The following is a 25,250-nucleotide window of genomic DNA, read 5'->3' on the forward strand; positions in this document are numbered from 1 at the left end:
ATAGCAGACAGTGAAATACGCGACGGGTGCAGTAGCACCCGTCGCACCTTCCCACTCCGCCGGCTCGATTACGAGCCGGCTTCATGGTGGGAAGGTCGTTTTCCCCTGGGCTGGCGGGCAGCCTTTTGAAGGCCGCCCGCCAGCCCAGGGGAAAACTCAAAATACCCGCCGCGGTCTTCCGACCGTGGTACGGTATTTTGGCGGCTCCCGCCGGGCGCGAGGTGACCGCGCTCGGCGGGAGTCAGAATGACCCCCTTGATCTCCTACTTTCACTTCAGGGAGGTTGACCTCAGTGTTGGCACACTTCTCTTTTCCTTTTGTTACCTGTTTGGAGATGAAGCTTGCACAGTTTGTTAATTTGCACAAGTACATATGCATTTCATCATTCAGTGCTTGGGACAAACTTTCTCCCTGAATGTTACTTTTAGTGGCAGGGGCTTGGTCATTGGTAGATCTCCCAGTCAATATTTGCTAAGGTGTCAAATGATGCTCTGAGCTCGGGGTATTCCTCTGGGAAAATAGTGCTATTGGCAAGCAGTATAGCCACTTTTTAGTCAGGGTGGCGAGCAGCTTGCTGATCTTGTTCTTCAAGAGGCCAATAAGATGCTCTACCACTCCATTAAATTGTAATTAGTAAATGGAGGGCCGTTTGTGCTTTATCCCTAACAGCGCTGTAAGGTGTTCAAAAATTGTATTAGAAAAATTAATGCCATTGTGGCTTTTATCGCTTCTGGAGTCCCCCATCGGGAAATCACTTCTCGAACTAGGAATATGGCTGCTGACTTGCCATCACAATGAATGCATGGTCCTGCCTCAATTCATCTAGAGAATGGGCAGACCACCATTTTGAGGAACCAGCGGTTGTTGCACCTGTCAACCATATCCACAAAGTCCAAATGAAGGGCTTCATAGGGACCTTGTGGCCGTGGAATGGTGGAGCTTCTCACTTTTAGAGTGGGATTAGGGGAATACTCCTGACAAATCATGTAGCTATGTAGGCACATGGTTATTGTGTCATGCAAATTGGGGACAAGCCAGTCTTGCTGTATTTGTGTTGCCAAATGATCCCTGGAAGGGTGAGCTGGTAAATTAATCTGATCCAGGGCAATGGCAAGCAAAGTTTGTGTCATTATTGGGTTTCCTGTAGATAGCTGTCTATGCACTGGGACATCCCCTGACAGGATGCAACCTCTATTTCCCCATAACTGTTTTTGTGTAACGAAGCCGCTTCCTGTATTTCCCTCAGGTATAATCTTGCTGACTCGGAGAAATGAGGTGTGCCTTGTCCATGGTAGCCTTTGCTTTGGGCTCCTTTGGTGAGGCAGTCTGAGCCACCAGGGCAGCAGCAGGTTGTGGGTCTGATGGTACGTTTGGGGGTGTGCGTCTGGCTGCATCCTTAGCTCCTTGATGTAGAAGAGCATTACTCCGGGACACGAAATCCTGTCCATTTGTGTGCTGCACATTTCAAAACCGCCACTGACTGTGGTAGCGCAAGTGCCTCTATTAGAGTCTTTAAGAGTTTTCTATGCATCACATGGCTACCGTCTGATTTAAGGAACCCTTGCCTACTCCATCTCATGATTCTGGAGTGTACAGTGGTTGTTATGTATGCTGAATCAGAGTATATGGCAATTATCTCTCCTGTTCCTGACTTGAGGGCTTCTAATAATGCTGTCAGCTCTGTTGCCTATACCGAAAAATGTGCGGGCAATGTCAAAGGCGCGATGGGTGTTGGTGCACCCTATGCACTCCAACATTGCCACCAGCTCAATTATGAGCCGGCGTCAAAGTTGTGGGTTGTTTCCCGCTGGGCCAGTGGGAAACTTGTGGTAGGGGCTGTGGGAAGGTGAGCGCACTGGCATTACCCTTACTGCTGGACTTTGGCAGATGGCCTTTTCCTTCCCCCAAAGTCCTAATTAGGGCCATAGTGTTTCTTCCACACTGTTGCTTGGTAGGACTACAAACCAACATGTCATCGATGTATTGCAACAGAGTGCTGCTGCATTGAAAATTAGACAGATCATTTTTTTATTGCTCTGTTGAACACGCTGGGGGACTCGCAATACCCTTGGGGCAAACAAGAGTACAAATATTGAGTCCCGCAATATGAGAATGCTGTTACATAGTGATTATCTGGATGGAGAGGAATGCTAAAGAAGGCATTCTTAACATCAGTGACTGAGAAATAACTGATGTCCTGCAGGATGTTTGTCAAGATGATAGAGGGGTCTGGGACAATTGGTAATTCTGGTAAGACAATATTGTTCAAAGGGTGCAGGTCTTGAGCCATGCTCCAAGTATTGCCCTTAGCTTTCTTAACTGGGTAAATAGGGGTGTTAAAAGTATACTCCAGGGTAAATTACTCCCTGTTCAGGTAATGCCTGTATCAGGTAATGCCTGTATAGTGGGGGTAATGTCCTTTTCTGACACCTTGGACAAGGGGTATTGTTTTATTCTGGATATTATGACACATTCCTTAAATGTGATCGGGAATGGTGTAGCAGTGCGGATGAGGCAGACATCATAAGGACTCTTAGTCCACAAAGTGTCTGGCACTTGTGACAGAATGGCTTCTTTTACTGAGTCAAAAGCTCTTCTTGGTGTGGGCATTTTGACTTCTAGTACAGTCCTTAGTAGTATATCATCCTGGAAAAGTACAATCCTTTTCTTGGGGCTATTATCAAATAGCTCATCATCCAGTATCTCCCTAATCTTCCTTCCTGACTCGAGGAAGATGACACATGCCCACAAAGCACCATTATGGTCGCTGGCTGTCAAGCTAGGTGTTAGTTACAGAGCCTCTATCTGCAATATTACCTCCACTTCAGATAGTCCAGAGTCCTGTCCTTGCTGCCTAAAAAGGAATTCTTTAGTCAATTGAACCCCCACTCCCCAATAGTTCTGGTGTCTCTGCTATGATGGTATATACTCCTACAGTAAATGCTTCTATATCAGTGGGTCATTCTCTAGTCTGGTCTCTGCTGCTACCGTTAGTAGCATGATTCTGGAAGGTGGAACTCCAGGTGTAGAACAAATCATTCTACTGTCTGGCATGAAAGGAATGGTCGTATTCAATTTTGCCATCAGGTCTCTTCCTAACAATTTTTCTGTGGCAGGTGGTGAGAACAGTAAGCAGCTGTCAATGTGCCCCCCATTACTTCCATCTCTACTAGCTTGGTAAAAGGAACCCTTATATTTTCCCCAGAGAATCCCTGTGTGTCCATGGATCTGTTGGAAATCAGAGGCCTCCCTCTTTAATACAGGATTGTGTTGCCCCTGTATCCATGAGGAATGCATATCTCTTGTCATTGATGAACACTGTCACAGTGGTTCCTCATCTGTTTGTCACTGTCAAGACTGGATACATAGAAATACTGTGTGGGCACCCTCATTGAATGGAATGTTCACCTGGAAAGGATTTTGCCCCTTCACAGCTATCCCTCCTTGACCCTTTTAGGGTGGGTTTTCTGTGGCGTGTACTTGATAGTTCTGATGAGGCAGTCCTTGTGGTGCTTGGGGCATTCCTGGTGACTGCACATTTTACGAGAATGCCTGGGCACATTTGTGATCTGTGGATTTTTCTGTGGCTGCACTGTCATATTTCTGGATGGACCATAAAATTTCATTCTTCCATTTTGCTCATCCCATCTCTTGTTATGCAGACATTAAAAGGTATGACGGGTGCTGGTGCACCCTTTGCACTGCAATATTGCCGCCAGCTCAATTATGAGCCGGCGTCAATGTTGTGGGTTGTTTTCCGCTGGGTCAGTGGGAAACTCGTAGGGGCATCTCTTCACGCTACAGTCTCTAATAAGATGCCCAAACCTCTGACAATAATAACATGCCTGATCCCTTCTTGGTGGACCCATCCTGCCTCTTCCTGCTCCTCTTCATCCCCCTCTACTATTTCTTTTTGATCTTATATTGTCTTGCTGCTGCGGGTATTGTTGTTGGGTGACCCCTGGGACCATTCCCGCCGATATTGCAGTCATCTGAGTGGCCGCTGCCACTACAACACCTTCCATTGCTCCCTTCTTTACTAAATTCTGCTGTACTTTCTCTGCTACTTCCTGTTCACTTTTCTCCCTTTCCTGCTTCTTCTTTCAAAAATGAATGATGTGTGCTTGAATTTTGATCCAGGGCTTGGCTTCCAGTGCCACTATGTTATGTTAGCTGTCCTGTACATCAGGAGGCAATCCTTTCTTAACTACATTATAGAGCAATACAGCATTACCTCCTGTCACTTCCCAGCCCTGACATAATTCCTGGGTCTATTTTTCTTTCATTTATTGATGTATTTTTGCGGGATCCTCATTTGGTTGCATAGAAAGAGTCAAAAGAGATCTGATGTCTGGTCTATCGGGGTATATTTTACCTCAGCTGATCCCACACTACAGATCTCACCAGATTAAATGGAGATCCGTCACACCTGGTCTCAGTGAGGGTCACATTCCTATCTCCAGCCTTTTGAAATACTGTGTCTGTTTCACTCCCTATAAGGGAACTAAGCAGGCTTTTTACATCACCTACTGCCAGGGTGATACCTGCAGTTTGTTTGTCAAATGCTCTGATCCATTTCCCTGCTCCCTTTGTAAGCAAGGTTTTCCTTTTCCATTTGTAGCCAAGGAGCATAATGTTGTGCCCAAAGGCCCTTACGCATCAGGGCCATCTGGGGATGGTGCTGTCTGGCATATTTCTGCCTTATATGCAGACATTTCCTCAAGTAAGGGTAGTACCAATCTGGATCACCCTCACCATACAAAATGCAGTCTTTAGCATTTGCCATGTCATGTGGGTCAAAGGATCCCTCTTGTGGCCAGGCACTCATTTGGAAGGCTAACCGCTCAGTCCAGTCTGCTACGTTTTCTAGAAATGGCATCACGAAATGCCAGCTATCCTCTCTTCAGCGACGGTCTCCCTGGGGGGTGAGGTCTGTGCTGGGCAAATTTGCTTGGGCACTCATTTGCTGGGTTGGTCTTTGGGGGAGAGTCAACCGTCCCCTAACCTTACTTGATCCCATTCCGGGGTCTGGCTAATCATAGGTGCTTTGGAATTGTAACTGCTCAAGTTCTGTAGATCGGGGCTTTCTGCTTCTAGAGAGCACATCTTGTTCTCTTCCCCTTGCATCAATTGGATTAGGCAGTCTCCATGTGTCCCCTGTGCAGTCTAAGTCAATGATTGGTCTTTTTTTGGGGACTATAAATATGGTGACTTACTTCTTGAATTTGAAGGAGTTCACCCATGCTCTCCACATGCTAGTGTATAAATTCCCCGCTGTCTGCTAATGTACCAAAACTCCTCAGAGTTTGCCCTGTACAGTCGTCTTCATGCCCTGCACTCCCTACTTCAGTTGTCTCTCCTCTTCTCACTGTGTGACAGCCAGTCCTACACACTATCTGGTGAGATTACTACGCCCCTTCTCTCCTCCTGCCAAAGGGGAATAATACTTTCAGTCCTTCTTTGTTCCTGTTCCCTTCTTCGAGATACAGGTTGTCCCATCATATCTACAGTCCCATTAGCATAGTCACTCCACCCTGCATTCCCTGCACCCCATTGCTGTGGGGATATACACTTGTTTCCTAGTTACTCTTCCTCAAGTGTACCTTTTCTGAAGCAACCTCAACGTTGCTGATGGAATATGCGATTGGCCATCGCTATCACCTGAACTCTGCTCTTTGCTCTTCTCCTCTTGGGGAAAGGTAGGATGTAGATGCAGCACGGACTGTACCTCTAATTGCCCTAAAAATTGGGGATCCTCTATTTTAGTTTGCTGTCTAAAAGTGCTTGCCCTCTTTGGTTTTGGTATTCAAGGAGTCACCTTGGGGGTCGCTATAGAGGAGTGTAAAGGAGTGTCAATTTCAGGGTTTTTCAATCTTGCTTCAGCTTCTTGCAGTTGCACTAGTGGGAAGATGCTGGGCACTGTGGGTGCAGTGCTCGCAGGGTCATATAGGAGTGGGGGAATAGATAGGGGACTCAAGGTATCTCCCTGTGAGGAATTTTTTGAATCTTCACAAAATATTCTCCATAACGCTATGGTGGCTTCTCTTTTCTTTAATTTGGCACCTGCATATTTACTTCGGAGGTATGTGACAACATGCTCTAATACTCTGTCATTGAACATTCCTTCTTTTGGTGAAGGATACGTATGCTTTTGGGTGGCTTTAAAACACTCCTGGCTATACTTTTGTAATTTCTTTCTGTCACTGGGGAGTACTTTCTGCATATATCCTGAGGGGGTCTCCATGGTTAGATGGTCTTAATTCTTTACTTTTTACCTTTTCTGCTACCAGAGTTGAATATTTTTTAAGTAGGCTCACACATATTATGTCCAGTGGGAAATAATGTTGTATACTTTTTCTACTTTACCATTTTACAATAGGCTTTCAGCTTTTAGTTCTGTTTACCAAGTCTATGGGACACATTACAGTATAAACCTTTTATTACATGCAATGTACATTCGAAACAACAGTTTGCATATTTATACATTATCTCACCGCAACATCACCCTGTGGCCTCGCTTCATTCAACTGCACGTGGTCGCCTTCAGTCACTGAACAAACCAAAATTCTACTAGTTATGTAAGTGACCTTTTGATTGTGCAACAATCCGATCATTGAAAAATAAAGAGAAGTAAATCGCATGTGGTGCCCTTCTGGCCTTCTCTGACAAATTCACAAATACATATATTTCCATTGATTTCTCAACATAAGTACACAATTCTTCAACAATAAAAAATAAAAAAAATTGCATGTGGTGCACTTCTGGCCTTCTCTGACAAATTCACAAAGACATATATTTCTGTTGATTACACAATGTATATACACAATCCTTCAACAATAAAAAACAAATTGTGTGCGGTTTACATTACACTTACATCTGAGTATCCGCTTATGTAGAAAGAGGATTGCGATTCACTTTGTCTTCACCTTGAAGGAGACAGTGGTCCCCTGAGCCTTCCCAACCCCATGTGCATAGGCAGAACTTCAGCTAACCTGGGTTCTGCTCACCTCATTAAATATTTGTGTACTAGTCTCTCTGCAGCACGGGGAAGCAGTCTTCTGGTGCTAGCTGTCAGTTAGGGGCACAAAAGAACCTCCTGGGGTGGCTGGCCAACTCTTATGGGGTGAACATAAATGCTCTCAAGACTAAAAAAATGACCCCTTAGACTCTTCCTGGCAATTCAAAGACAGTAGTTACTAACTGTTGCGACAGGGTGAAAAAGAGGACGGACTGCACCTCAGCCCTGCACGACCTGCCTCTACGGTTTTTCTCAGATGCCTTTTCACAGACAGGTTTTTTATACACATCAGTACAAACCTTTATTACACTTGATCAATAATAGATAACTTGCAAGTTTACAGATTAAAATGGAAAAGCATTTAAAAACATGTGGCCCCATAATCCCAAATTCCTAGGCTAACACATTACCCGCTCTTTATTATACGTTCAAAACAGGTTTATGACCCAGCATTCTTTGACCTATGAATGCTTACGTGGTCTTTTTTAAATGTAATTTATTTGAAGTGTGTGCTGACCGCATTGTGTGTCTGGGACTTCTGAGTGTTCAGAATTTGGTTTCTTCACTGCATCCGTTGTAAGTCGGGCACCAGTGTGCTTTGGGCTAATTCAATTATGTACGCATTGTCTTATCAGTCTGCAATCTGTTTGTAGGCATGGAGAGTGTTCTGGGGATTCATGTGCTGATTTTGTAAATACTTGCAGGTTGGTTAGACATCAGTTGGCCTTTAACAGGTGACCCCTTTATATCCTTTATCCGCTACTTCCTTGAATAAACCTTTCACCTTGCTATGTCAGTGTGGGGGTTAGGCCTAAGCTGGTTTTTGATTGTGAACAGTGGTGTAGTTTCTACTTGTGCTCGATGTTGCGCTATATTTTAACATTTCATAATTACAACCAACCAGTAGGGTTACTTCAACCCCTCCCAATTCCACCTGCTCCATGGTGCACCAAAAGCATGGACTTCATTACTGACCTTCCTGTTTTAAATGGGTATTCGGTTGTATGGGTAGTAGTAGACTACTTGACTAAAATGGCCCACTTTACCCCCTTAAAAAGGGCCTCCAGCATTTCAGCTCTAGCAAGCTTATTTATTCAGCATATAACGAGACTATATGGTTTGCCCTCGGCAATTGTGTCCGGTTGTGGACCCCAGTTTGTTTCTCAATTTTGGCAAAGCTTTTGTTCAGTCTTGGACATAGATGTATGCCTGTCCTCCGCTTACCACCCCTAAATGGATGGTCAGATGGAAAGAACCAACCAGTCCCTAGAACAGATGTTGAGATGTCTTGTATCCTCATGGTCCAGTCAATGGTAGAAGGCCTTACCCCTGGAATAATTTATTTACAACAATAGTACCCATGCAGCTACAGGGGTTTCTCCTTTTTATTGTATTTCTGGCCAACATCCTACAATGCTTCCTATATTGGACCCCAGAACACCCTTCAGGGTACCTTCAGTACAGGAGCATCACATTAGGTTGCAGGAAATCCAATCACAGGACCTCAAACACCTGGAACAAACTCACACACAAATGAAAAGCAGGCTGATAAACATAGGAAACCAGCCCCTGATTGTCAGGAAGGCAAACAGGTTTGGTTGTCCACAAAAAACCTTCGGCTTGTAGGATTGCAGAAGCTACATCCCCGTTTTATTGGCCCTTTTACCATCACAAAGATTATTAACCCAGTAGCCATAGAACTAGCGCTGCCCACTGAGTATAAGATACAACCTGTATTCCACATGTCCATGCTTCGACCCTATTGCCTAGGTACCCGCTCCAGTCCTCCACCACCTCCCTTGAAAGTAGGTGGGCACTGGGAGTTTGAAGTCGCTAAAGTATTGGACTCCAAACATATTCATGGAGTGTTACATTATCTCTTGGCCTGGAAAGGTTATGATTCCGAGGATAACTCCTGGGAACCGGCTAGTGCTGTCCGTGCCCTCACCTCGTCTGTCAATTCCATCTTCAGAACCCAAACAAACCCCGCCCGGTAAGGTGTTCTTTGATGGGGGGACGGTTGTGATTCCCTCGTCCAGGTCTAGTTCATGTGTTGTGTGCAGCAAGCTACCTCAGGGGTGCTAGCTCAATCATGTTATGTTAAATAATGAATGCGCTCAACTGCATTGAATTGCCATCGCTGGCTTTAATGAAGGCTTGTTACTTGTTTCTGTTAATTTACACAGTTGCCATTGCCAAGGCATGTTTATTCTGCTTTATTCAGCTCCCACGAGGGCGGTTTGTAAATACCAGAGCCTCCGCACGTTTTTAGACAGCTGCTGTCTTGGTTGTTAGGCAACACCCTCCTGCTCTTCTGTTTGCCACGTGCTACATGTGACTTCTTCCAAGACAGACTATAAGTAGCCTCACACAGGTCAGGCAGTGCTTGACCTTGTTTCCCGTTTCTGCTGAGCTGAGGTCAAGAGGGTCAGCCAACTCCTGGGGGCCAATGGAGTTCCCTCAGGTGTGGAGTAATGTAAGACCATTTCTGGAGGTTGCAGGCGAGTCTGGCTGCTGTGTTCTGGATGGATTGTAGTTTTTTGTGAGTTGGTTGGTGATTCCTGCATAGATGGCATTCCCTTAGTACAGTTTGATTGTGGTAAGACCTTTGGTGATGGTCTTCCTGGTGTCACTCAGTAGCCACTGGGGTGGGAGTGGCTAAAATGTCTGTAGGCCACCAGGCAGAGACCCATGGCGAGGTATCCTTTCTGAAGATCACTGCTTCGGTCTTGTCTGTGTTTAGCATGAGGCAGTTGGATTGGTGGCCACTTCATGCAAGAGTTACAATTTTGCCTTATGCTGAGTGTATTTTCTAAGAGGAACAGAATCTGTTGGGTTTCATTGGTGTATGTGAGCATGTTGGTGTTGTGTGCTAGGGTGACTTCTACCATGGGAGTTATGTAGATGTTGAAGAGGGTTGGGCTAAGAGAGGAGCCCTGCGGTACTCATGAAATGAGTTCCAGTGCTTCTGGGGAATAAGGGGACATGTAGATGGTTTATATTCTTCTGGTGCAGATCCTTTGCGGGAACGGGTCCTTAGATGCCAGTCTTATGGAGTCATTTGACCTTGGGGGTGGGGAACTGAGTCAAATGTTGCAGAGAGGTCAAATAGAATGAGGGTTGTGGTTTCTTCTCTTTCAAGGATTATCCGTATTTTGTCTGTGGCTGCAATGAGGGATGCATCTGTACTGTGGTCTGTGGTTGAGGAGTTGGTGGTTTGGTGAGGTGGTAGGCAAGACATCCATTGATTGACCTTGGATGGGTATAGTAGGATAAAGATTGGTTATTAATTCACATGCTTGGCTGGGTCTGTTGTGGGCTTCTTCAAGAGGGTGTTGACGGTTGCATGTTTCGAAGCTTCTGGAAGGTGGCTGTGTTGGAGGAGTGGTTGAGGATGAAGGTGAGAACTTCACTGATTGGGGTGGACCCTTTGTGGAGGAAGTGGTGCAGGCAAAGTTCTGATGAACCCCAGAGTGGATGGTCTTCATGATTGTTATGGTTTCCTTTGTGGTTATGGTGTTCCATGTGGTCATGGTCTTTCCTTTTTCAGATATTGATGACTTGTTACAAGGATGTAGGGGTCCATTTGGAATTCAAAACTGTCAGATATCACTGTGATTTTACTGCAGAAGACGTTTGAGAGCTTGTTACATAGTTCCTATGTTGGTATCATGTTGCTCATGGTTGCTGAGGGTGAGGTGAAGTTCTTGATGATTGCAAACATTTCTTTGCTGCTGCTGATGTTGTTTGGTAGAGCTTCCCTTCTGGTTCTCTGGATCAGCTGGTGGAAGCGCCTCAGGGCAGATTTTAACACTTCCTTTGTCCGATTACTCTTCATCTCCATTCTAGTTGCTTGCAGTGCTGTGGAGTGTTCCTCCATGTGCCAGCTAGTATGAGTTCATGTTCTTGCTGGTTTACTTTGCTTTGAGGAGCCAGGGTATTGGAGCAGTTGGTGACTCAATCACTGAAGTTGTTGATGTCTCTTGACAAGTGTATGTTTGGGTTGGTTCTTATGGAGAGCGGAAGCCCAATCCACCTCTGGTATGTTGTTCCAACATTGGAGGGTTGGGTCTGTAATGGTAGTTCTCCTATGAAGATGAATCTTGAATTTGAAACTATTGTGATGGTAACCGAGGTGATAGGTTTGGGCTTCTTTAATGTGATGTCATTGAAAGAGGTAACGAGGAGGTCCAGTATGTACCTGGTGGCATGATTAGGGCTGTAATGTGTTGTGTGAGTCTGAGATTTATGAGGCTTTCAAGCATTGTAACTGATTTGGGGTTTGTTCGGTCTTCTAGGTAGAAGTTGAGGTTTCCTAGGAGGATGCAGGTGCTGGAATCAATGACTAGTAGAATGACAAAGTCCGCGATGTTGCTGGTGAAATTGGCTTGGGGTTTTGGGGGTAGGTAGACCAGGGTGAAGATGGCTGTGGTTTGCAGGTTGAAATCGAGGTGTTCCATGTAGTTGGTTTTGGTTTCTGTGAAGGTGGTGCAGCTGATGGTGCCCTTGAAAACAATGGAAGTTCCTCCTTCAAGTGTATATTGTCAGTATTGCCTGATGTTCTTGTATCTAGTGGAAAAGGCTGTTGAGATGTCTGGTGTTGATGCTGCTGTTAGCCAAGTTTCTGTGTGGAACAAGAGGTCCGGGGCATCATCTTCCAGCAGGTTCTAGATTTCTGTGGCGTGTTTGCTGAGCACGTTGATGTTGTGTTAAAGAGCAAGCATGATATTGAGGAGTGGGTGTTGGTTTGAGGATGCTTTAGTGCATGGGGTATAAGATGTTGTTGGTTTGGCTAGTGGTCAGTATTGGGGCAGTGGGTGTGGTGATACAGGTGAAGCATCAGAGGGTGCAGGTGAAACTTCTTTCTGTATTGTGTGGTGTGGCATGGCAGCATCTGGGTGAATGGCGGCAGGGTTTGAGGGTGGAGAGGAAAGACAGGGTAGAGGTGAGTCAGGGAAGGACCAGGTTTTCTGGTGTGTGGTGCAGTCCAGACATAGACAGGCACAGACATGCTTGCCCTCAGTACACCTTTGGTGCACCAGCGGTGCATATGCTGCATGCGTCTGTTGTGCATCAGCTACATGTGTCCCCTGCACATCTGTGCTGTGGCCACGCATTAGGTAGATTCTCCGAAGGGGGAGGAGTGCAGGGGTGATGGGTGGTGCTCTGAGGGTCATGGGAGAGCAGGAAATGTGAGCAGCGCACAAAGCAGGTGCAGATAAGGGGCAGTTGGGATGAATGGCACAGAAGAGAAACTGGCATGTGAAACACTTCCAAAATGGGCACAAGTAAACAAAGCAGTGGGAGAGAAACAAATACAAAAAGAGAGGTTGACAGACTAAACAGTAGCAGAAAAACATGCAGAAACATCACCAAACAAGCACAAAGAGAGAGGTTAGAGGGGGTCACACCTACAGTGCGGAAACAGCCTTTGTTAATGGCCTGGGAGTCGTTCACATGTCTCCTCAGGCGAGCACAACCCTGTCTCAGTCCCTATGCCTCTGTAAAGTCACTGGACTAGTTGGATCAAAGAGTGTCAACTTCCACAAAAGTGGCCAGCATTAATTTGGACATAAATGTCGACTGGACCATTGAGTCACATTTGATGTCCCCTTTAATTTGGTATCTTTCATTGCATAGTTAAGTAGTCTCTGTCAGAGGTTAGACACATTGGAGTGCCAACTGTTAACTCTGCAATTACTATATAAGGCTACTTAACTGTCCTCAGCAAACACCAACAAGTTAGGGCTTTGTTACATAGAAATATCAAAAACATAGGCCTACTTTAACAATATACTGGTCCTTGCCATAGGGCTTCTTAGGCCTTGCCTTAGAGGAGACATACATAGTTAAGGGACTAGTGGACTTTGACATTAGTGGTAATGGAAAAGTTGAGTGTGCTGTGCATATATAGCCTCTTCAGTCTGCAATGGCAGCTGAAAGTCATGTCTTCACTTTGTCACACACAGAGTGGCACAACGAGTGCTGCAGCTCTTGTGTGGGCAGGCAGTCTTACATGCTCTTGGTAACTGGGTATCACATACTAGGGGTTTATAAGTAAGTCAGCAATAGCCAATTGGAGTGGAGGTACAATATTAAACATAACATTTTGAAAAAAGAAAGGGCATTGTAGATGAGGTCTGGACATCAGGCATCAATACACCTCAAAGTTGAAAACCAGCAGCTAATATTGAGAAATGGAGCTAAACGTTGGGTGAAACCTGCAAAAAACGTGTTTTCCTACATATGGTATAATTTAATATACTAAACTGAAATGTGTTGCAAAGATCACATTATAAAGGCATACATTGTTTTGAAATTTAAGAGTCTTTACTGTATATATGACTCCTTGAGCCAAGCAACAGCAGGCCTCTCACCCTCTCCCATCTAAAGCCCTGCAGGCACGCTTTAAACCATTTATTTTGCATTGTTTATTTTTAAATGCTGCAGGCAGGAATCACGGTTGCAACCCCAGCAACAAAATCGGCCCCTCCAGCAGTGAAATCAGACCCCCATCCTTCAAGTCCTTCAGGAAAACACCCAGTGCCCGGTAGTGCCAGTCCGAGTCTGACCTTAAACCAGTCATTTTCTACACATGCTCCCAGAAATTGAATGTTATTCCACCATTCATATGGCCGCTGCTTTCTCCATCCTTTATCAAATGAGACCTTAAATTATTTCATCACCAATAATTCTGTTCAGTCACTTACTTATTTCTGGAATTTGCCAGTTTGGTTTCCTCTAATTCTTGTAAAATATGGAAGTCTGTCTTTTGGCCATTATCAGACATTAATACCCCTAGCAATCTAACTGCAGTGTCAATTTGCACCCAGGCTTTTTACAACCACAATCTTATTTTGTGAAATGACCTGTGTATTAAGAGGTGGGTTCACAAAATAAGGAATCAGAGTGGATTGCAGTGACCTACATAATTAGTAATAATTATGTTGGTTGCTGTTAGAAATGGGTTTTTTGGTTGGCAGTCAGGTTACCCTCTGTCCAAGCAAGAACCCTTACTCTAGTCAGGGTAAGTCACACACAATCCAAAATCAGCCTGTGCCCACCCTCTGGTAGCTTGGCACGAGCAGTCAGGCTTAACTTAGAAGGCAATGTGTAAAGTATTTGTGCAATAAATCATACAATACCACAATATAGCACCACAAAAATACACCACACAGTGTTTAGAAAAATATATAATATTTATCAGGATAAGTGTAGGTCAAAACGAATAAAGTTGCAATGTGAAATTGTAGAGATATCACTGGAAAGTGATATAAAGGCGGTGTAGGAAAGTACCATCTTGCCTGGCATGTTACCCCCATTTTTCACTGTATATATGTTGTTTTAGTTGTATGTGTCACTGGGACCCTGGTAACCCAGGGCCCCAGTGCTCATAAGTGTGCCTGAATGTGTTACCTGTGTAGTGACTAACTGTCTCACTGAGGCTCTGCTAATCAGAACCTCAGTGGTTATGCTCTCTCATTTCTTTCCAAATTGTCACTGACAGGCTAGTGACCATTTTTACCAATTTACATTGGCTTACTGGAACACCCTTATAATTCCCTAGTATATGGTACTGAGGTACCCAGGGTATTGGGGTTCCAGGAGATCCCTATGGGCTGCAGCATTTCTTTTGCCACCCATAGGGAGCTCTGACAATTCTTACACAGGCCTGCCACTGCAGCCTGAGTGAAATAACGTCCACGTTATTTCACAGCCATTTTACACTGCACTTAAGTAACTTATAAGTCACCTATATGTCTAACCTTTACCTGGTAAAGGTTAGGTGCAAAGTTACTTAGTGTGAGGGCACCCTGGCACTAGCCAAGGTGCCCCCACATTGTTCAGAGCCAATTCACTGAACTTTGTGAGTGCGGGGACACCATTACACGCGTGCACTACATATAGGTCACTACCTATATGTAGCTTCACCATGGTAACTCCGAATATGGCCATGTAACTTGTCTATGATCATGGAATTGCCCCCTCTATGCCATCCTGGCATTGTTGGTACAATTCCATGATCCCAGTGGTCTGTAGCACAGACCCTGGTACTGCCAGACTGCCCTTCCTGGGGTTTCTCTGCAGCTGCTGCTGCTGCCAACCCCTCAGACAGGCAGCTGCCCTCCTGGGGTCCAGCCAGGCCTGGCCCAGGATGGCAGAACAAAGAACTTCCTCTGAGAGAGGGTGTAACACCCTCTCCCTTTGGAAAATGGTGTGAAGGCAGGGGAGGAGTAGCCTCCCCCAGCCTCTGGAAATGCTTTGTTGGGCACAGAGGTGCCCAATTCTGCATAAGCCAGTCTACACCGGTTCAGGGACCCCTTAGCCCCTGCTCTGGCGCGAAACTGGACAAAGGAAAGGGGAGTGACCACTCCCCTGACCTGCACCTCCCCTGGGAGGTGTCCAGAGCTCCTCCAGTGTGCTCCAGACCTCTGCCATCTTGGAAACAGAGGTGCTGCTGGCACACTGGACTGCTCTGAGTGGCCAGTGCCACCAGGTGACGTCAGAGACTCCTTGTGATAGGCTCCTTCAGGTGTTAGTAGCCTTTCCTCTCTCCTAGGTAGCCAAACCCTCTTTTCTGGCTATTTAGGGTCTCTGTCTCTGGGGAAACTTTAGATAACGAATGCATGAGCTCAGCCGAGTTCCTCTGCATCTCCCTCTTCACCTTCTGATAAGGAATCGACCGCTGACCGCGCTGGAAGCTTGCAAACCTGCAACATAGTAGCAAAGACGACTACTGCAACTCTGTAACGCTGATCCTGCCGCCTTCTCGACTGTTTTCCTGCTTGTGCATGCTGTGGGGGTAGTCTGCCTCCTCTCTGCACCAGAAGCTCCGAAGAAATCTCCCGTGGGTCGACGGAATCTTCCCCCTGCAACCGCAGGCACCAAAAAGCTGCATTACCGGTCCCTTGGGTCTCCTCTCAGCACGACGAGCGAGGTCCCTCGAATCCAGCGACACCGTCCAAGTGACCCCCACAGTCCAGTGACTCTTCAGCCCAAGTTTGGTGGAGGTAAGTCCTTGCCTCACCTCGCTGGGCTGCATTGCTGGGAACCGCAACTTTGCAAGCTACTCCGGCCCCTGTGCACTTCCGGCGGAAATCCTTCGTGCACAGCCAAGCCTGGGTCCACGGCACTCTAACCTGCATTGCACGACTTTCTAAGTTGGTCTCCGGCGACGTGGGACTCCTTTGTGCAACTTCGGCGAGCACCGTTTCACGCATCCTCGTAGTGCCTGTTTCTGGCACTTCTCCGGATGCTACCTGCTTCAGTGAGGGCTCTTTGTCTTGCTCGACGTCCCCTCTCTCTGCAGGTCCAATTTGCGACCTCCTGGTCCCTCCTGGGCCCCAGCAGCGTCCAAAAACGCCAAACGCACGATTTGCGTGTAGCAAGGCTTGTTGGCGTCCATCCGGCGGGAAAACACTTCTGCACGACTCTCCAAGGCGTGGGGGATCCATCCTCCAAAGGGGAAGTCTCTAGCCCTTGTCGTTCCTGCAGTATTCACAGTTCTTCAGCCTAGTAAGAGCTTCTTTGCACCAACCGCTGGCATTTCTTGGGCATCTGCCCATCTCCGAGCTGCTTGTGACTTTTGGACTTGGTCCCCTTGTTCCACAGGTACCCTCAGACAGGAATCCATCGTTGTTGCATTGCTGATTTGTGTTTTCCTTGCATTCTCCCTCTAACACGACTATTTTGTCCTTAGGGGAACTTTGGTGCACTTTGCACTCACTTTTCAGGGTCTTGGGGAGGGTTATTTTGCTAACTCTCACTATTTTCTAATAGTCCCAGCGACCCTCTACAAGGTCACATAGGTTTGGGGTCCATTCGTGTTTCGCATTCCACTTCTGGAGTATATGGTTTGTGTTGCCCCTATCCCTATGTTTCCCCATTGCATCCTATTGTAACTATACATTGTTTGCACTGTTTTCTAAGACTATACTGCATATTTTTGCTATTGTGTATATATATCTTGTGTATATTTCCTATCCTCTCACTGAGGGTACACTCTAAGATACTTTGGCATATTGTCATAAAAATAAAGTACCTTTATTTTTAGTATAACTGTGTATTGTGTTTTCTTATGATATTGTGCATATGACACTAAGTGGTACTGTAGTAGCTTCACACGTCTCCTAGTTCAGCCTAAGCTGCTCTGCTAAGCCACCATTATCTATCAGCCTAAGCTGCTAGACACCCTATACACTAATAAGGGATAACTGGGCCTGGTGCAAGGTGCAAGTACCCCTTGGTACTCACTACAAGCCAGTCCAGCCTCCTACATTGGTTGTGCAGCGGTGGGATAAGTGCTTTGAGACTACTTACCACTCTTGTCATTGTACTTTTCATAAGAGAAAAATATACAAAACAAGGTCAGTGTATATACACATAGCCAAAAAGTTTTGCATTTCCTCTTTTCACTCTTTTCTAAGTGCTGAAAAGTACTTCTAAACTTTCAAAAAGTTCTTAAAAGTTTAAAAAGTTTTTTCTGTCTTTCCAAAAAGTTCTGAAAACTTTTTTCTCTTTGTCTATCACTTTAACTCTCTCTAAAAAATGTCTGGCACAGGCCAAAAAGTTGAACTGTCCAAACTTGCATATGATCACCTTAGCTGGAAAGGAGCAAGGAGTCTCTGCATAGAGAGAGGTTTGAGTGTAGGGAAGAATCCTTCCTTAGAACTGTTAATTAATATGCTTAGAGTACAGGATAAGGCCATAAGTGCCCAATCTGTAGAAAAAGTAGCTAATGGTTCTCAATCTGATCCAGGGACTCCCCCAGGAAAAGGTTCAGGAAAGAAACTTCTCAGCCTGCCCATTACTAGACAGTCTAGCATAGTTGGTACAGAGGTTGAATCACATCATACTGATGATGTGCTCTCACATTATGCTGGTAGCCAAGCTGTTAGGGTGCCCTTGGTAAGGGACAGGTCTCCTTCTGTTCATTCCCATCATACCTCTGTATCTAGAAATGTCCCTCCCACCCACCCTGATGACAGATTGTTAGAAAGGGAGCTCAATAGATTGAGAGTGGAACAAACCAGACTGAAGCTCAAGAAGCAACAGCTGGATTTGGATAGACAGTCTTTAGAAATGGAGAGGGAAAGACAGAAAATCGGTTTAGATACCCATGGTGGCAGCAGCAGTATTCCCCATAGTCATCCTGCAAAAGAGCATGATTCCAGGAATCTGCATAAGATAGTTCCCCCTTACAAGGAGGGGGATGACATTAACAAGTGGTTTGCTGCACTTGAGAGGGCCTGTGTTGTACAGGATGTCCCTCAAAAGCAGTGGGCTGCTATCCTATGGCTATCATTTACTGGAAAAGGTAGGGATAGGCTCCTTACTGTAAAAGAAAATGATGCTAACAATTTCCAAGTTCTTAAGAATGCACTCCTGGATGGTTATGGCTTAACCACTGAACAGTACAGGATAAAGTTCAGAGATACCAAAAAGGAGTCTTCACAAGACTGGGTTGATTTCATTGACCAGGCAGTGAAGGCCTTGGAGGGGTGGTTACATGGCAGTAAAGTTACTGATTATGACAGCCTGTATAACTTGATCCTGAGAGAGCATATTCTTAATAATTGTGTGTCTGATTTGTTGCACCAGTACTTGGTGGACTCTGATCTGACCTCTCCCCAAGAATTGGGAAAGAAGGCAGACAAATGGGTCAGAACAAGAGTGAACAGAAAAGTTCATACAGGGGGTGACAAAGATGGCAACAAAAAGAAGGATGGTAAGTCTTCTGACAAGGGTGGGGACAAATCAAAAAATGAGTCTTCATCAGGCCCACAAAAACACTCTGGTGGGGGTGGTGGGCCCAAATCCTCCTTTAATCAGAACAAGGAAAAGAAACCATGGTGCTATTTAAGTAAGATAAAAGGCCATTGGACAACAGATCCCAGTTGTCCAAAGAAAGGCACCACAGCTCCTACCACTACAACCCCTACTGCTACACCTAGTGTCCCTACTAATAGCAGTGGTGGTGGGAGCAAACCTACTAATAGCCAATCCAAGGGAGTAGCTGGGCTCACTTTTGGTAATTTAGTTGGGGTTGGTCTGATTAGGGAGACCACAGAGGCTACTTTAGTCTCTGAAGGGGCTATTGACTTAGCCACTTTGGTTGCTTGCCCCCATAACTTGGAGAAGTACAAGCAACTAACCCTAATAAATGGTGTTGAGGTCCAGGCCTACAGGGACACAGGTGCCAGTGTCACAATGGTGATTGAGAAACTGGTGCACCCTGAACAACACATACTTGGACACCAGTACCAAGTAACCGATGCTCACAACATAACACAAAGCCACCCCATGGCTGTTGTAAATCTCAACTGGGAGGGGGTATCTGGTCCAAAGAAAGTTGTGGTAGCTTCAGATTTACCTGTAGACTGTCTATTAGGGAACGATTTGGAGACATCAGCTTGGTCAGATGTGGAGTTGGAGGCCCATGCAGCAATGCTGGGCATCCCAGGGCATATTTTTGCTTTGACAAGGGCTCAGGCCAAAAAGCAAAAAGGACAGGGAAGCTTGGATCCTGGAACAATGGACCAAGTGCTCCCTAAAGCTAGGGCTAGTAGAAACAAACCACTTCCTACTATCCCTCCCTCTACAGTGGATTCTACTTCTGAGGAAGAAGAATTCCCTCCCTGTGCAGAACCTACCCCAGAGGAGCTGGAAGCAGACACTGCTGAGCTTTTGGGTGAAGGGGGGCCTGCCAGAGAGGAGCTGAGTGTGGCACAGCAAACCTGTCCCACATTAGAGGGTCTCAGACAGCAAGCTGTCAAACAGGCTAGTGGGGATGTCAGTGACTCACACAGAGTTTACTGGGAGGACAACCTCTTGTACACTGAGCATAGGGATCCTAAACCTGGAGCTGCCAGGAGATTAGTGATTCCTCAGGAGTACAGAAAGTTCCTCCTAACACTGGCACATGACATTCCCTTAGCTGGGCACCTGGGTCAAATGAAAACTTGGGACAGATTGGTACCACTGTTTCATTGGCCTAGGATGTCTGAGGACACAAAAGAATTTTGTAAGTCCTGTGAAACCTGTCAAGCCAGTGGCAAGACAGGTGGCACTCCAAAGGCACCCCTTATCCCACTGCCTGTGGTTGGGGTTCCCTTTGAAAGGGTAGGGGTTGACATAGTTGGCCCCCTTGACCCTCCTACTGCTTCAGGCAATAGGTTTATCCTGGTGGTAGTGGACCATGCCACAAGATATCCTGAAGCTATTCCTTTAAGGACCACTACAGCTCCTGCAGTGGCAAAGGCCCTCCTGGGAATATTTTCCAGGGTGGGCTTCCCAAAGGAAGTAGTATCAGACAGAGGAAGCAATTTCATGTCTGCATACTTAAAGGCCATGTGGAAGGAGTGTGGTGTAACTTACAAGTTCACAACACCCTATCATCCACAAACAAATGGACTGGTGGAGAGATTTAATAAAACTCTCAAAGGCATGATTATGGGACTCCCTGAAAAACTCCGCAGGAGATGGGATATCCTTCTACCATGCCTCCTTTTTGCCTACAGGGAGGTACCCCAGAAAGGAGTGGGCTTCAGCCCCTTTGAACTTCTTTTTGGACACCCTGTTAGGGGTCCACTCACACTTGTAAAGGAGGGTTGGGAACAACCTTTGAAAGCTCCTAAGCAGGATATTGTGGATTATGTACTTGGCCTCAGATCAAGGATGGCTGAGTACATGAAAAAGGCCAGTAAAAACCTTCAGGCCAGCCAAGAGCTCCAGAAGCAATGGCATGATCAGAAGGCTGTTTTGGTTCAGTACCAACCAGGGCAGAAAGTGTGGGTCTTGGAGCCTGTGGCCCCAAGAGCACTCCAAGATAAATGGAGTGGACCCCACACAATTGTTGAAAAGAAGGGTGAAGTCACCTACTTGGTTGACTTAGGCACTGCCAGGAGTCCCCTTAGGGTGCTCCATGTCAACCGCCTGAAACCCTACTATGACAGGGCTGATCTCACCCTGCTCATGGCAACAGATGAGGGACAGGAAGAAGACAGTGATCCTCTACCTGATCTCTTCGCTTCCACAGAACAAGATGCTCTTGTGGAAGGTGTAGTTTTGGCTGATTGTCTTACTGCTGAGCAGAAAGATAATTGCATAAATCTCCTAGGACAATTTTCAGAACTCTTCTCCATTGTGCCAGGCACCACTTCTTGGTGTGAGCACACTATAGATACTGGAGACAGTTTACCTGTCAAAAGTAAGATCTATAGGCAGCCTGACCATGTCAGGGACTGCATAAAGCAAGAAGTTCAGAAAATGTTGGAACTAGGAGTGGTTGAGCACTCTGACAGTCCATGGGCTTCTCCTGTGGTACTGGTACCAAAACCCAATTCTAAAGATGGAAAGAAAGAAATGCGGTTTTGTGTAGACTATAGAGGTCTCAACTTGGTAACCAAAACTGATGCTCACCCTATACCCAGGGCAGATGAGCTCATAGATACACTGGCATCTGCCAAGTATCTAAGCACTTTTGATTTGACTGCAGGGTATTGGCAGATCAAATTGTCAGAAGATGCTAAACCTAAGACTGCATTTTCTACCATTGGAGGACATTACCAGTTTACTGTAATGCCTTTTGGTTTGAAAAATGCACCTGCCACTTTTCAGAGGTTGGTGAACACAGTCCTGCAAGGGCTGGAAGCTTTCAGTGCAGCATATTTGGATGATATAGCTGTCTTTAGCTCCAGCTGGGATGATCACCTTGTCCACCTATGGAAAGTTTTGGAGGCTCTGCAAAAGGCAGGCCTCACTATCAAGGCTTCAAAGTGCCAGATAGGGCAGGGTAAGGTGGTTTATCTGGGACACCTTGTTGGTGGGGAACAGATTGCACCACTGCAGGGGAAAATCCAAACTATTATTGATTGGGTTCCCCCTACCACTCAGACTCAGGTGAGAGCCTTCCTAGGCCTCACTGGGTATTACAGGAGGTTCATTAAGAACTATGGCTCCATTGCAGCCCCTCTTAATGACCTCACATCCAAGAAAATGCCTAAAAAGGTATTATGGACAGCAAACTGTCAGAAAGCTTTTGAGGAGCTGAAGCAGGCCATGTGCTCTGCACCTGTCCTGAAAAGCCCTTGTTACTCTAAAAAATTCTATGTCCAAACTGATGCATCTGAATTAGGAGTAGGGGCAGTCCTATCACAACTTAATTCTGAGGGCCAGGATCAACCTGTTGCTTTTATTAGTAGAAGGTTGACCCCTAGAGAAAAGCGTTGGTCTGCCATTGAGAGGGAGGCCTTTGCTGTGGTCTGGGCTCTGAAGAAGTTGAGGCCATACCTGTTTGGCACTCACTTCATTGTTCAGACAGACCACAAACCTTTACTTTGGCTAAAACAAATGAAAGGTGAAAATCCTAAATTGTTGAGGTGGTCCATATCCCTACAGGGAATGGACTATACAGTGGAACATAGACCTGGGAGTAGCCACTCCAATGCAGATGGACTCTCCAGATATTTCCACTTAGACAATGAAGACTCATCAGGTAATGGCTAGTCTTATTGTCCTTCGTTTGGGGGGGGGTTGTGTAGGAAAGTACCATCTTGCCTGGCATGTTACCCCCATTTTTCACTGTATATATGTTGTTTTAGTTGTATGTGTCACTGGGACCCTGGTAACCCAGGGCCCCAGTGCTCATAAGTGTGCCTGAATGTGTTACCTGTGTAGTGACTAACTGTCTCACTGAGGCTCTGCTAATCAGAACCTCAGTGGTTATGCTCTCTCATTTCTTTCCAAATTGTCACTGACAGGCTAGTGACCATTTTTACCAATTTACATTGGCTTACTGGAACACCCTTATAATTCCCTAGTATATGGTACTGAGGTACCCAGGGTATTGGGGTTCCAGGAGATCCCTATGGGCTGCAGCATTTCTTTTGCCACCCATAGGGAGCTCTGACAATTCTTACACAGGCCTGCCACTGCAGCCTGAGTGAAATAACGTCCACGTTATTTCACAGCCATTTTACACTGCACTTAAGTAACTTATAAGTCACCTATATGTCTAACCTTTACCTGGTAAAGGTTAGGTGCAAAGTTACTTAGTGTGAGGGCACCCTGGCACTAGCCAAGGTGCCCCCACATTGTTCAGAGCCAATTCACTGAACTTTGTGAGTGCGGGGACACCATTACACGCGTGCACTACATATAGGTCACTACCTATATGTAGCTTCACCATGGTAACTCCGAATATGGCCATGTAACATGTCTATGATCATGGAATTGCCCCCTCTATGCCATCCTGGCATTGTTGGTACAATTCCATGATCCCAGTGGTCTGTAGCACAGACCCTGGTACTGCCAGACTGCCCTTCCTGGGGTTTCTCTGCAGCTGCTGCTGCTGCCAACCCCTCAGACAGGCAGCTGCCCTCCTGGGGTCCAGCCAGGCCTGGCCCAGGATGGCAGAACAAAGAACTTCCTCTGAGAGAGGGTGTAACACCCTCTCCCTTTGGAAAATGGTGTGAAGGCAGGGGAGGAGTAGCCTCCCCCAGCCTCTGGAAATGCTTTGTTGGGCACAGAGGTGCCCAATTCTGCATAAGCCAGTCTACACCGGTTCAGGGACCCCTTAGCCCCTGCTCTGGCGCGAAACTGGACAAAGGAAAGGGGAGTGACCACTCCCCTGACCTGCACCTCCCCTGGGAGGTGTCCAGAGCTCCTCCAGTGTGCTCCAGACCTCTGCCATCTTGGAAACAGAGGTGCTGCTGGCACACTGGACTGCTCTGAGTGGCCAGTGCCACCAGGTGACGTCAGAGACTCCTTGTGATAGGCTCCTTCAGGTGTTAGTAGCCTTTCCTCTCTCCTAGGTAGCCAAACCCTCTTTTCTGGCTATTTAGGGTCTCTGTCTCTGGGGAAACTTTAGATAACGAATGCATGAGCTCAGCCGAGTTCCTCTGCATCTCCCTCTTCACCTTCTGATAAGGAATCGACCGCTGACCGCGCTGGAAGCTTGCAAACCTGCAACATAGTAGCAAAGACGACTACTGCAACTCTGTAACGCTGATCCTGCCGCCTTCTCGACTGTTTTCCTGCTTGTGCATGCTGTGGGGGTAGTCTGCCTCCTCTCTGCACCAGAAGCTCCGAAGAAATCTCCCGTGGGTCGACGGAATCTTCCCCCTGCAACCGCAGGCACCAAAAAGCTGCATTACCGGTCCCTTGGGTCTCCTCTCAGCACAACGAGCGAGGTCCCTCGAATCCAGCGACACCGTCCAAGTGACCCCCACAGTCCAGTGACTCTTCAGCCCAAGTTTGGTGGAGGTAAGTCCTTGCCTCACCTCGCTGGGCTGCATTGCTGGGAACCGCAACTTTGCAAGCTACTCCGGCCCCTGTGCACTTCCGGCGGAAATCCTTCGTGCACAGCCAAGCCTGGGTCCACGGCACTCTAACCTGCATTGCACGACTTTCTAAGTTGGTCTCCGGCGACGTGGGACTCCTTTGTGCAACTTCGGCGAGCACCGTTTCACACATCCTCGTAGTGCCTGTTTCTGGCACTTCTCCGGGTGCTACCTGCTTCAGTGAGGGCTCTTTGTTTTGCTCGACGTCCCCTCTCTCTGCAGGTCCAATTTGCGACCTCCTGGTCCCTCCTGGGCCCCAGCAGCGTCCAAAAACGCCAAACGCACGATTTGCGTGTAGCAAGGCTTGTTGGCGTCCATCCGGCGGGAAAACACTTCTGCACGACTCTCCAAGGCGTGGGGGATCCATCTTCCAAAGGAGAAGTCTCTAGCCCTTGTCGTTCCTGCAGTATTCACAGTTCTTCAGCCTAGTAAGAGCTTCTTTGCACCAACCGCTGGCATTTCTTGGGCATCTGCCCATCTCCGAGCTGCTTGTGACTTTTGGACTTGGTCCCCTTGTTCCACAGGTACCCTCAGACAGGAATCCATCGTTGTTGCATTGCTGATTTGTGTTTTCCTTGCATTCTCCCTCTAACACGACTATTTTGTCCTTAGGGGAACTTTGGTGCACTTTGCACTCACTTTTCAGGGTCTTGGGGAGGGTTATTTTGCTAACTCTCACTATTTTCTAATAGTCCCAGCGACCCTCTACAAGGTCACATAGGTTTGGGGTCCATTCGTGGTTCGCATTCCACTTCTGGAGTATATGGTTTGTGTTGCCCCTATCCCTATGTTTCCCCATTGCATCCTATTGTAACTATACATTGTTTGCACTGTTTTCTAAGACTATACTGCATATTTTTGCTATTGTGTATATATATCTTGTGTATATT

Source organism: Pleurodeles waltl, chromosome 8, assembly GCF_031143425.1.
Source record: "Pleurodeles waltl isolate 20211129_DDA chromosome 8, aPleWal1.hap1.20221129, whole genome shotgun sequence".
In the NCBI taxonomy this organism is placed as follows: domain Eukaryota; kingdom Metazoa; phylum Chordata; class Amphibia; order Caudata; family Salamandridae; genus Pleurodeles; species Pleurodeles waltl.